The sequence below is a fragment of the Corylus avellana genome, chromosome ca3 (genome assembly GCF_901000735.1).
Source record: "Corylus avellana chromosome ca3, CavTom2PMs-1.0".
In the NCBI taxonomy this organism is placed as follows: domain Eukaryota; kingdom Viridiplantae; phylum Streptophyta; class Magnoliopsida; order Fagales; family Betulaceae; genus Corylus; species Corylus avellana.
Window position 1 is genome coordinate 17,207,191 of NC_081543.1, and position 15,349 is coordinate 17,222,539.

Genomic DNA, 15,349 nt, shown 5'->3' on the forward strand with positions numbered 1-15,349 from the left:
ACAAGAATATATTTTTTTGGCCACGAACCGTTAGTAATGTGTATATGGTGTTAACACGTTACTAAAATTTAGTAACGTGTCTATGGTAACATGTTTGACAGGTTAAAAAATTGGTCGTAACTACTTGAAATTTAGTAACGTGTCATATTCTGACACGTTACCATTTAGTAACTTGTCATTTTTTTGTAACGTGTTAATTATTCAAACGTTACCAAATGGTAACGTGTGAATAATGACATGTTACCATTTGGTAACGTGTCATAATTGACACGTCACCATTTGTGGCAGGAATTTTTTTTTTTTTCTCATTTTCTCCGGTCGGCACCTGATATACGATTTACATTATATAATCCAACTAATCCAAAATCCAATATTCCAATAATCTATATATAAATAATCTATCAATCCAACATCAATCTAAATATAGTAATTCAACTATATATATATAAATAATCCAACTCTAAATATATACACAATAACGTAGAAAATAGTAAAATACAATACAACTTACGTTATACACGAATACAAAAAACTTAAGCCTTAAATTATACACAAAAAACTATCAAACAAATACTAGTCTGACGAAATCTGAGTGAACATCATCATGATCATTATCTCCCGACTTCTCCGCACTTACTGCAAATGATAAAACAAACAATCAATCAGTAAATTGACACTTGTAATAGAATCTTATCAAGTCCTAAGGGATCAGCAACGTCCAAGTAAATGAGAAAAAATTGAATGATTGTCACATAAACAACCTCAACATATATATTTGCACAACCTATACACAAACACATATACATCTACACATACATTTATTCAATGAGGCGGCTTCAACAAATATGGTAAGATTAAATATGCAAAGCTCCAACCACAACCAAACCAACCAAGAACAACAAAGTAGATTATTTTGAGTTAAGTATATATATAAGCTACTCGATTATATATATACTCATGGGGTTGCTGAACGACGAGTATAATGTCTTGACAAACGAGACTTCTGTCCAGCCAGCGTCTGGTGTTGGATTTCATTGTGATCATCGTCCTCAACTTCTACTCTTACGTCATCTACACATATTACGTTGCAATTGTGTTATATACATGCATGTGTCATATAAAGATACGAACAAAGTTTATTTACCGAACAAAATTACTAGCCATTAAAATGATAGTCATCTCGTAAGATAATCACGTTACTAAAATAGAAACAATAAGAATATAGTGTTACTTGATCGGCTATCAACTGAGGATCTAACAATCACTCAGGCTGGGGACTCCGCATTTTGCGGAGTCCTGATAGTTGTCACCTCCGGCTCGGAGCTCATACATCTCGACCCCTCAAGGCTGCGAAACTGGGCCTCATACGCCGCCATCTAAGAAGCCATCTGCTGAGTCACCTGCGCGGTCGCCGTCGCAGTAATCTCCTCCCTCTACTGTGCCAGCCTCACACCCATTTGCTCCTTGTGCTTCTCCCTCTCAGCTTCAATGGCTTTTTCAAGTTCAGCACGGGAGACCATTGTCCCGTTAGGGTTCTGCGACCGTGCTTGGGACAGTGTATAGTATGAGTGGATGGTGCCACGTGTAGGCAGAATATTCTTACTGACCCCTGAACACGACCCGCATACTCAGGCTTATTGCCGTGCGGCTTGGGCATAAGCGTCATTCGGTGTCCACCTAATCGTCCCCTAGGGCCCATTTACCAGTTCCGCAGGGTCAGTTTCCAATAACTCCTCCATTCGTGCATGTACATGATCATTGTTATATATATAATTGTTAAGACTCAATAAGTTAATAAATAAATAAAAATTCATGACAAGGTGTAAGGCACTTACAATTCTCTCTGCGACCACCGGATTTGGGTAGCTACCATCTTTCTTTCTATGGGTCTTGATGTAATTCTTCACTCGCGTAGGAGCCTTGCCCAAAGTAATTACTTGCAATAAGTTCAAACCATCAATGAAACATTCGTATATATACTACGCAATATATGACATATACATATAGTTATGATAAATTAGAGTAGTACGTCTTCATGTGCCACCCTTGCGTAGCTCTTCAAGCCGGGGTAGTGTGGTGTTTGATTCCGTGCTCGTATGTCTTTCATGTGCACACAATAATCCTACGAACACAACATGTAGACGTTATTAATAACTAAGCCATCGAACAATGGTGTATTAACAAAACACAAATAGTTTGAAGTGACCTACTTGATAAGCGGGATCACACCATTTCACCAACAATTTTTCCACATCTGCGGGTTGTACTTTGCAATTGGCTGGCCCATCCTTGCCGCCACTGTCGCAGGAGTATCGCCCCTCTGAATCATGAGCTTTTTCCTTAATTTGTGCCTCAAAAGCTTCAGCTTTTCGCCCATGTCTCTGAACACGTCTTTTTTTATTTTTGTCATATCCGACCCATGCATAATATAGAAGTGATTATGCATCAGTTAAAAACTAGGGTATCAAAGCGCTGGTTGTTTTACAAAATTTAATATACAAATGCTACATATCATAAATTAAGAACATCTAATCTACACTTACCATCAATGACTCAAATAAATCCTTCTTCCTATTTTCTGGTACCTCATTCCAGTCGTTGGATAGCCTGATAAAGGACCCGCTCTTGCAAGTCTTGCCCATCATCCGTCTAAATTTTGAGCCGCTTAGTCCTACGGGCTGCCATGCGCCATTATATTCCATGATGATCCTTTTCCCATCAGGAATGTCCCACAACTTGTGCAAGTCATTTACGGTCAACACTTCAAAGTTATTCTGGCTATCTGCAATGATGAAGTATTAACACAAATGATGAAACATATATTATTTGAATTTATGTACTAATTAACTACATGTACCATCATGCGTAAATATGTACATATTTATTGTTCAGAATAGTATACATATATACCTATTGTGCAAACCTAGTCAATAGCCAATACTGGCCATGCAGGGTCATCGGTGGCTTGTGTCTCACTATCATCCACATGTGCGCTGTTATGTGGCGGCCAATCAAAATAGCCATGCGGCAATATACCCAGCTGGGTCAATGTGGGTGGCGGGGATTGGTCCGAGTCGCGAGGAGTAGGCTCATATCGATACCCTAACTGGGTAAGGCCTGTCAGACAGGATGGGTCAGGGAAATTCGGGCCTAGATCGATTGAAGAGCCAGGAATGTTAAAGACATAATTGTCTCTCGCAGGTGTACTCCCTTCCACATGCTGTGGAAGTATGGGTCGATACCCTGATTGCTACCTCAGAAGCATAGCAGCTTCCTGCGACTCACTGTCAGTAAGGGCATGATGCAATCTCGAACCACAAGATTGTATCCTCCGTTCTCTTGTCTTCCCTTGAGTACTCATATCTACTTGCGAAATACAGCACACCCAATTAGTTATGTGTATAGTGTAAGAAATATTCACCGCTTATATAAAGAAAAATTGACAATAAATGTACAAATAAATAACAACAAACCAATCAATGGACAATATTTAATTGGTGCGAAGCCAGGTCAGGCATATTGGATGTCATCATGCGGATTGTTTAGGTGATTATTGTTTAAAATGAATGGCTCACTCTTGTGATAGTTGACATGATCATTATGAGGCGCTTAACCCTGAACAACGTTGTATCCATTTCTAGGTTTAGTCCTCACCGTGCAAGCCCAATTTGGGTTCCTTTCATCTTCGGTGTAAAAAACTTGTTCCACTTGGGAAACTAGTACATATGACTCATCACTAATCAGCTCCCTCCTATGGACAAGGTTTTTGAAGTTGACAAGTGTTAGGCCATACTCATCCACCTTGTATCCCCTGTCCCTTGTGTTGTCAGCCCAATCACACTTGAACATAACATACTGCGTCCTATTGTAATACTCCACCTCAAGTATTTGAGTTACCTTCCCGTAGTATGTTTCGCCATCAACAGTCGGTACGCACATGCCACTATTCTGAGACCTCTTTCTCACATCATGTGCGACAGTGCGAAAGAACTTGCCGTTGACCACATATCTGTTATATTGGACTGCTGAGACCATCGGCTCTCTACAATGCATTACTAGTTTGTCACACATATCCTTCCTGCGTCGATCGTCCGAACAATCGACCTGCAAGTCATATACAATGGTGAAGTGTTGTTAGTGCGATGAGGAAATATTTTGCAATTTACAAGGTGTGCATGACATTAGTCTTACGTAGTCACGATACCAATCGCAAAATTGCTCAAAATGTTGGGTTTTCAACTGATCGTCCGTCGTTCGCCCCCTGTTTGTAGTTTGCCTTATTGAATCCTTGTGCATCCTACATTTTGAAATAAAATCAATTAATTATAATTTACAACTAACGGTGTTGCAGGATATGAACATGCATAGCTTGATTACACAATACTCACGTCCGCAACTGGAGGAACTCATCTGAGTTAAACATAATGTAACGTTGAATCTGTGTCAACGTGAGTCGGTCGATGACGACTCAGGTTCCCGCCCCTTCAAGCCTATCCGGGTTTCGTTGTGGCCTATTGTGAAATGTCGGTGCGTTTTCTAAATACATCGAACAGAACGTCACCAACTCGGTTGCTATGTAGCCCTCCGCAATGAAGCCCTTAGGAGCTGCTTTATTGCGCATAGTAGATTTGAACCCCCCAGGCTCCTATATATCAAAACTAGTCAATCATTACATCTAATAATTATTTTTAAATAAATAAAGGGCAACAAAATTTTAGTTATAATTTTTTACGAAAAATTTTACCTCTCTGCCAGATACATCCACCTATACTGTATCGGTCCACCGAGTCGGCATTCATCGACAAGATGCACCACAACATGAACCATGCTGGTGAAAAAACTTGGGGGGGGGGGGGAATATCTGTTCCGTCTTGCACAGAGTGATATAGATGCCAGCTTCAAGTCGGGCCATATCCTCTTAGGTCAACGCCGTTGAACATATGCTCCTAAAGAATGCAGACATCTCAACCAAAGGTTTAACCACATTGTCGGGCAGTGATCCACGCAATGCAATCGAGAAAAGCTGTTGCATCAATACATGACTGTAATGACTCTTCAAACCTGATATTGTCCGATCCTTAAGTTTTACATATTGGGAAATGTTTGAACAATATCCGTCTAGCACCCTTCTATTTCGAAGTACTTTTAGGAAACTAGTTTTATCCTTTTTCGATATCGTATGGCAAGCATGAGGCATATAGATTCTCCCATCATCACCCGTGAAAGGATGAAGTGTATGTCTCAAACCCATTTCTTGCAAGTCTTTACGAGCTTGAAGGTTTTCCTTTGATTTCCCCTTAATGTCGAGTATTGTGCCAATTATATTATCCATCACATTTTTTTCTATGTGTATCACATCAAGGTTGTGCCACAATAAATTATTCTTCCAGTACAGCAACCGAAAGAAAATACTTTTCTTCTTCGACAATACATTATCAGTCATCTTCCTCTTTGCATGTGAATTATCAATGTTAATTGACTTACCGGGGCTCTCATCCCAAAATACCATCCCTTCTAACTATTTTAGGATTTCATCTCCATCTGGCACATCGGGGGCACATTCTAGTTCTTGGTTACCGTTAAATGTCCTTTTATTCTGCCTCCACGAATGATCCATGGGCAAGTATCACCTATGCCCCATAAAGCAAAACTTATTACCGTGTTTTAACCGTCTAGACCTTGTTGCATGCATACAGCAAAGGCATGCCTTTCCACCCCTTGTAGGCCACCCAGACAAGTCCGCGTATGCAGGGAAGTCATTAATTGTCCACATCAGCTGCGCTCTGAGCATGAAATTCTTTTTCAGGGAGACATCAAATGTTCGTACCCCCACACTCCATAGTTGCTGTAATTCCTCAATTAATGGTTGCATGTAGACATCTATATCCATTCCAAGTGAACTTGGGCCTGGAATAATCGGGGATAATATGAAAGACGCTTGTTTCATGCACATTCAAGGAGGCAGGTTGTACAGTACAAGCATTACAGGTCAAGTACTGTGTGATGTGCTCATGTTCCCAAAAGAATTAAATCCATCTGAGGTTAGGCCAAGTCTTACGTTCCTACTGTCCGCTGAAAACTCCGGATATAAATTGTCGAATGACTTCCATGCTTCGCCGTCGGCTGGGTGCCTTAATACGTCGTCCTTAGTGCGGCCTTCTGCATGCCACCTCATATAGGGTGCAGTATGCTCTGACATAAAAAGTCGTAGTAGTGGTATGATGGGAAACCACCGCAAAACCTTGACCGGCGCCTCTTACTCAACGATATGGGGTGGCCATCCTTGTCCAAATGAATTTTGTCCTTCCACTTAGATTTTTCACATTTAACACATGAATCTAAGTCCTTATTGCCCTTCTAGAACAACATACAATCATTGTGATAAGCCGGAATCTTCTCATACCTGAGTCCCATGTCCCTTAGAAACCGTTTGGCCTCATATGTATTAATTGGCAAAGCTCCATCATCTGTAGGTAGGAACTGATTGATTAGCTCGAGGAAACACGAGAATATCGTGTTACTAACTCCACCCACACACTTCAAATTGTACAGATGTACAGTAGCACTCAGCTTGCTATATTTGGTCTTATCTTGAAGTGGTTTGTCTGCCTTTTTAAGCAATTCCTCGTACTTTCGTACTTCACCTCCATCGGTTTCGTCATACACAATGTGTTCTTCCTCTCCATGCATCTTAACCCGAGGCTCACTATTGTCATCTTTGACTTCGTGCATGCCGAATGCATCACGCAACATGGCGTGCATATTTCCACCCTGTTCAGTGCTTGCACCCGCAGTTGTGGCCGGACGTGCTGAATTCGAGCCTTCAACAGGAGCTCGAACAGGCCTCTCGCCATAATAAATCCAGTATTTGTATTAGGGCCACATTCCTTTCCCCCTGTCAAGTGGTCATATACCAAACTGGGGGGTGTCTCCTGTTACAGCAACACGTCTTACAGGGGCACACAATAAGTTTGTCTGGAGCGTCATAGTTCCTAACTGCGAAGTCTACAAACGCTCTACATCCGTCTCTGTATTCCTTCGTACCCCTAGACTTCTTCATCCAACTCTTGTCCATAGTGTTACTACGTACATTAGAAACATAAATATATAAGAATTACGCTAAACTTAAACAGAAATGCATTAGTATGGCCCATGGGGACCCTAAAAATGAATAAGTAAAACTAGGTGCATTACTTTTTTGTTATTCTTTTCTTTCCCTTTTTTTTTGCTTAATATTTACATAAAGTAAATTTGCAAGTAACCCAAACACAAAATTGAAGCCCAAAACTTAAATGCATTTGGTATGGGGACCCTAAATAAGTTAAATCTATGTATGTTGTGGCCGGTTTTTGTAAATGCATTTGTTATGTATATATTTGGACCCTAAATAAAATAAATATAAGTTAGTTATTTGTTTTTCGATTGTGTCCTATAGTTTTTTTATAACCCTAAACATAATCTACATTTTATATTTCCTTATTTTATATCGCCTTTGTTACGGGGATCCTAAATAAAATAAATCTAGGTTAATTGTTTTTATTATTATTTTTTTTTGAAGTCATGTTTTTATTATCCTTATAATCTATTTTATGTAATTTATGAAATCTTAATTTCCAAACCTTAAACCACATTATAATACAAAATTAAAAGCATTTGTCATGGGTACCGTACATAAAAAAAAATCTACGTTTGTTGTTTATTTAATAACATGTACTCTAATCTAAATTTGCAAAACCTAAACTAAATAATATAAAACAAATTGAAAAGCATAATTTGTTACGGGGACCCTAAATAAAATAAATTTAAGTTATGTTTTTGTCGCAATTTTTTTAAAAATACAGTTACATAATTTGAACTTTATATGGGGACCCTAAATAAAATTCATCTAACTGGCTAGGTAGGTTTGTTTGTTTGTTTGTTTGTTTTTTTTTTTTTTGCATTCTCTATTTTTTATTATTATTTTTGTAATATTTATATAATAGGTTTGTAAAACCTACACAAAATAAAAAATCTAGCTAATTTCAAACTACGTACCTAAAAATGTAGATATAAATATTTTGTATGCATGCTCATATTAAACAATCATACATTCCTACGTACATACCTATCATACAAATATGGGACCCTAAAAATCATATATTTCAAACAAATTAATAAGTTAATTAGCTAACAAAAAAATTTGATCATATATATATATATATATACATTGCAGAGAAAAAAACTATCAATATATACACTTCTGCAATGTATATATATATATATACCTGATCGATGATGAGGCGGGAGATGGCTCGAAAATGTGTGAGAGGTGAGTTGCCGGGCGGAGATGAGTTCGCTGGCGGAGAGAGAAGATGGTGGTGGCTGATCGAGGAGGAAGAACTGAGCTGGCTAGCTACAAAATCGAAAGAAGAAGCTGTGTTCGCATGCATGTGAGAGAAGAGAAGGTGGGTATGTGAGAAGAAGAGCGAAAATTTTGGATTGGAGAGGGGAGGGAGTACTGTGGGCGGGGGAGAAGAAAAGAGGGGCAAAAAAAAGAGAAAGGAGAGGAAGAAGAAGAAGCTGGCACGGCCAGCTTGGTGCACCTTCCGGAGGCCAATAGTAATGTGCCACATAAGGCACGTTACTATATATATATATACACTTAATATTTAATACAAAGCTTAATTATATTATAATTTACTAAGCTTTATATTAAATATTAAGCTAAATATACTTAATATTTAATATTTAATATAAAGCTTAATAAATTATATTTGCAATTTAATGCTTAATATATATTATAAAGCTTAAGCTTTATAATTGATATAAAGCTTTATATTAAGCGTAGTAATTGATAAGTTTTATATATATATATAAATATGCGGAATTTATAATATAATGCAAAACATAAACCATAATATAAGAACTTAAAATATGACAATATAGTAAGAAAAAAAACATATCATATATACTTTATAATTATTATAAAGTATGATAGTATTGCATTGTTTATTTATTTCATTAGTTTATATAAACTCTATAATTTATTGCTCAAGTTTATTTCATGTTTACTTAAATTATGGCGTGCATATTTCCACTATGTTCAGTGCTTGCATCTAGTTCCCTTTGGTTATTTGATAGGGTTATTAAGAATCTAGCTCTTTTCATAATTACTTTGCTAAGGAGTCACTAAATTTAACTACAGCATTGCATGCAATCAAGATCTGCCTACCACAAAGTCCTAAGCCCCCATTTCCTTTTTCTATGTATGTTTAACAACTCATCACTCTCACTAAATTTATAATATATATGGCTCAAGTTTTTATAACTTATTGTAGTTTGAATTATTAATACAAGTACTAAATTTGATAATAATAATAATAGAATGAATGTCAACGGAATCGAATGATTGTTTACAAGATTTAACACTTGTATAAAAAAAAACACTTCTCATTTGGCAAATAATGCAAGGAGTTACTGAAACAATTTTTTTATCATCAAATTTCTGAAACAATTTATTTTTTAATTTTTTAAAATTTTTAACAATTTTGGTAACGTGTTAAATTGACACGTTACCAAATTGTAACGTGTTAAGTTGACACGTTACTAAATGGTAACGTGTTAATTCAACACATTACAAAAATGGTAACGTGGCATCTTGACACATTACCATATGGTAACGTGTCAAGTTGACATGTCACAATATGGTAACGTATCAATATGGCACGTTACTATTTAATAATGTGTCCATTGCACACGTTACCATAAGATGATGTGTCCATTTAACACGTCATCTTATGGTAACGTGGTATTTTCCACACGTCACCATTTGGTGTCATGTGGAAAATGACACGTTACTAAGCATTCTGATAACGTGTCGGCAACACACACGTCACAATATGGTGACGTGGCAATAACTAATGAATAGTTGCCACGTCACTAAAAGCTAATTTTTTGTGGTGAACATTGAGGAGGAAGAAAAAGTTGAACAAGTTGAGCAAATTGAGCACCATGAGAACAGTGAGCCCCCAACAAATCCTAATCTGTCTAGTGACGTGGAAGTGAGTACTGAAACTCCTGCCTGAATCACTATCCCTCTTGAGACACATCAAGAGCCATCTTATGTCAAGATATTCAAGGACTTGTGCACACAAGCACAAAAATCTAGGAACCACATTCCTAAGAAGATCCGTTGAAGCAAGCAAGTCTACATAAGATGGCGAAACATCCTTCCAGAGGGCTATGAAGTTTTGAAAAGAAAGGGTGGAAGAGATTGGTTGGACATCCGCATGATAGGGGGAAGCGTTGTGAAGTTTTCTCCTCCAGTTTATTTTCTGCACTTCACCCCACAAATTCTTTCTTTCCTTTTTCATTACATTTTGTTATTATTATTATTATTATTATTATTATTATTATTATTATTTGTTTTTGTTCTAACAGCAATTAATCTTTTGATGTTTGTTTCTATGAAAAAAATATTGCGGTTAGTTTTTGTTGACAGGTCTTTTGGTGTTAAAGTCTGGGGGACGCCCTGGCCTTGTTCACACTCAGATTTCCTTACTTCCGGTAATGTATGTCTATAGTACACATTGAGGCAATGTGTAATTCAAGTTTAGGGGTATGAAAAAACACTTTGTCTGCTTATTTTTGTTCTTATTTGTTTATTTTTATTTGTCATTTTGTGTTAAAAATTTTGAAAAAAAAAATAAAAATTGTGCTATGTTGTTGTCAAGTTTGAGTTAAACTGTAACTGTTATCTGCATTTGATTAGCTTGCTTAAAGGGTTGAACACATCGTTATGTCATTAGGAGTCTGAGTCCTTTGACTTATTTTTTTGGGTAAAAGAGATTTTACTTGTTTTGAGATAAATTTTAATGAGCACATTAGCATGTTTTCTGTGAGGTATGATGTTTGAGCTTAAGCTTGTTCTCTTTCAGATTTGTTGGATGGCCTATTGATTAATAACCATTGGCTTGCAAGATATAAAAAAAATAAATAAATAAAAAAGAGAAGGAAAAAGAAAAGAAAGATCATGTTCAGTTTTCCGCTGAGTAACCGGACCTCTTGCCTCATTAAGCATTGAGTGTTCACGTCAAAATGTATGAAGTTCAGTGTTGATTTATGATATGGCTAGTTTGGCTTCGTAGCATTTTTGACTTAAGTTAATAAGCCCTTAGGGATGTTGTACATCTAGTGCCCTAAAGCCACCTGGCCAAGGAGTCATTGGCCTAACACTTGTTACATGGGTCAATTAAAAAGCTTAAGAGAGTTTGACATGGCAGAGCCTGTAAAAAAAAATAATAATAATAAAAAAAAAAATAAAAAGAGAAAAAAATGTATATCTTGCCTTGGTTGTTTCATTTGATAGATATTTTTACAAATTTTATAGAACTTGTCTTGAGTTTAAACTGAAAGCTTCATGATTGTATTTTAATTACACTTTAAACTTTTCAGAACATATGAGGTCTCAATTGTTCATTTATGAGTGATTTGATTCTGGATTTCCTTTTGACTGTGATGATGGTGTTTGTCTTTTTAAGTTTGCTCATGAATAAGAACCATGGTTTATGTGAAACTTCTTTCTTGCTAACAACATAGTGCTACAATGTTTGTGGGTATCATTCATGTTAAGCCCTCTTGAGACTTCACTCGTCCACTAAGGATGCATAGGGGTTTAAAAGGCTTATTGCATATGTTAAATGCAATCGTCTCTCCCACGAAAGAGGATTTATGTTTCTTGCTTTTATTTTTTGTTTTGTTTTGTTTTGCTAAGGGACTAGTAAAATGTAAGTGTGGAGGTGTTTGATGAGTGCCAAATATTACATACTTAGACCCCTTTATTTACATTAGTTAATCCTTTAACTGTATCGTTATTTAATGTTTTGTGTTAATTATGTGTTTTTAGAATTTTGTTGGTCGTTCAAGAAAAACAACAGCTTTAAAGGGAAAAATGCAAAGTTTGGAAGAAAGCATACTTTGAGAAGACCTAGATGATGTAGTTAAGCTTAACCCAATCAAGGAAATGATTAAAGTGAAATTTCACAAATCGGAGTCAAAATCGGATTCTGTACACGTCTCAGTATTTTGACCATAACTTTTCACTCAAATATTGGATTGAGATGATTCTAGCAGCATTGGAAAGTTAACACAAAATACTACAAGTTATTGTAAAATAGGATTTTCCTAATTCGGAAGGTTACTATGCCAAAATCGCCCCACAATAAAAAGACACAAATTTGGACGAATCTTATTCCGATTTTAGACTTCTATTTTAATTGGGAGACAGACCTCCGAATTATCTAGGTTTACTAGGCCTTCTAGGACTTACGTAAGCCTATAAATAGACTTCTTTGTATTCAAGAAAAGATACATAATTTCAGAGAGCAAAATTCTACAGTTTTTCTCTTTAGTTTAGTTTAGGCTTAGATTTTAGTTTTATTTATGTGGAATTAAATTCCCAACTAAGGTTGGGGATGAAGCCACACCAATGAAGAACAACGTTACTTTATGTAAATTTTTATTATTCCGATTTTATTCAGCTCAATTTCAATTGTTTTACTTCTTTTTAATGTGTGGAATAATTCTTAGATATCTTGTTGTGATTCAAGGATACACTTGATGATTTAAGATAACTTCACATAATTGATTGCTTGGTTTTATTTGCTTAAAAATTGGATATCCCTTGTGATTTGTTCTTCGGATACATCTAGTGTTTCAATTAAATTTGAATTCCTTTTGTGATTTGTGCAATGAATGGATACATGGGATGATTTTGATTAATCTTTTGAAGCATAGTAAAACATATATAAGATTTAATTTGTGAGAACTTCGGATTAATATTAATGAACATGAAGTATGTTGTTATGATTCAGTGAGTGTGAATTCCCAAACCTTAGTATCTTTATCTTTTGTTTTATTTTATTTAGTTTATGTTTATCCTTTAATTTTCAATATTCAAAATTCAAAACCCGTTTGGAACTAGGTTAGGATTTAATTAGTTTAGATATAAATTTGACGTAGCGGAAGACTAAGGTAACTAATCAAAGAGCAGCGTCTTTGATTCTGCAAGGAGAAGCGTCTTCGTCTTTTACCCAAAAAGATAAAAACAAGCCCGCAGGCTAAAAGAAAGATAAAACTCCGCAGAGTATTTGAGAGAGAATTCTCTGATTTGATAATAATTCAATTGATTGAGTTTTACATAATAGGCAAGCCTATTTATAGAAGAGAAATACTTGTAGAGAAAGTAAACCTACTTCTAGTAGAGAAAGTAAATCTAATCCTAGTTGAGAAAGTAAATCTAATCCTAGTAGGAAAGTAAACATAATCTTATAGTAGTAGTAAACCTAATCCTAATAAGGAAAGGAAATAAAGTCCTAATAAAATAAAATAAAATCCTAATATAAAATTGACAATCAGCGGGAATCGTGGCAATCTTTCCTTTTGTACTTCCATTGTTTGAGAATAGCTAAAATTCTGATCAAGCGGCGCTGCTCCAATATTATTTTTGATATTTTCTTTATTTTCGTTTTTACCGAAAATAAAGATAAATATCGTCCTACATCAGACACCCCCACTTGAAAAAAACTCGTCCTCGAGTTTTCTTTGGGACATGGCACATGTGGCTCCTCTGAAGAAAAGTACTTGGAGAAATCTATATAGATAGAATCAAGACATGATTTTTCCTTTTCGTCTACTTCCACCAAAATTCCTCCAACGATTTCTTCTTGGGTATCATCTTCAACTTCATTGTTTTCTTCAAAAGAATCGTCAATTTTTGTGATGATCGTGATGAGTTGCACCTGTGGTGTAGGTTGCATCTGTGGTAGAGGAAGTTGCACTTGTGGTGGAGAAGGTTGCATCTGTGGTGGAGAAGGTTGCACTTGTGGTGGAGGAGGTTGTAACTGTGGTAGAGGAAGTTGCACTTGTGGTGGAGGAGGCGGTAGCTGTTCCTCCATTGATGTAGTCGTTGGAATCAATGATGGTGGCTGCACATATGTTTTCTCTAATGGCAACTCCACTTCTTCAACCAACTTAACATCTTCCACAACTTCTTCACCATAATTAAAATTCTCTTCATAGGCGAAGGGCCTATTTGGAGAGTTATGAAGATGATTATGGACATGACGAAAGTGACTTACGTCATCCTCACGGAATCGGTCAACATAAGGATACCGAACAGGTTCCCTTAGAATCCCATAGTCATCTAGTGGTAGGAACCGGGCATTGAGTAACCGCTTCATCTTGGGCCAAGATGTCACAGGTCTTTTTCCTTCCCTAGATCGAGAGAGCTTCAACCATTCCCACCAAGCGGATGCTCCACCTTTGAGCTTATAAGCCACCAACTTCACCTTCTTTTCTTTCGGAATACACATGTACGCAAAAAATCTTTCTACCTCCATTATCCAGTCAAGGTAATCTTCAATATGAAGATAACCATCAAATGAAGGGAGATCGATATTCATTCGGTACTCTTGGGTGTCTTTGTGATTCCAATGGGCACGCATCTGCCTGCGTTCAAACGACTCCCACAATTGGCGCACCTCCTGTTGCATCATCTGCGCTGTCTGCTTGAGCTCTTGGAATTCGGTTCTCCAAGGACCCTCTGATCGCTTGATGTATCGCTGGTAGTCGGATCTCGAAACAACATCCCTCTCACGAACGGCGTCGTTATAGAAGTTGTTGTTGTAGTATAAGTTGGCCATCGAATCCGGATAATGCCGGCTCGGATACCCCATGAATTTGGCTTTCGAAAGAGCCCTTCCCCTACAAGCGGCGTTGTTGGAGAAGTTTGTCACCGTTGCGCTGATTGGCCATGATCAGGATAAAGCCTGCTCTGATACCAACTGACGTAGCGGAAGACTAAGGTAACTAATCAAAGAGCAGCGTCTTTGATTCTGCAAGGAGAAGCGTCTTCGTCTTCTACCCAAAAAGATAAAAACAAGCCCGCAGGCTAAAAGAATGATAAAACTCCGCAGAGTATTTGAGAGAGAATTCTCTGATTTTATAATAATTCAATTGATTGAGTTTTACATAATAGGCAAGCTATTTATAGAAGAGAAATACTTGTAGAGAAAGTAAACCTACTTCTAGTAGAGAAAGTAAATCTAATCCTAGTTGAGAAAGTAAATCTAATCCTAGTAGGAAAGTAAACATAATCTTATAGTAGTAGTAAACCTAATCCAAATAAGGAAAGGAAATAAAGTCCTAATAAAATAAAATAAAATCCTAATATAAAATTGACAATCAGCGGGAATCGTGGCAATCTTTCCTTTTGTACTTCCATTGTTTGAGAATAGCTAAAATTCTGATCAAGCGGCGCTGCTCCAATATTATTTTTTGATATTTTCTTTATTTTCGTTTTTACCGAAAA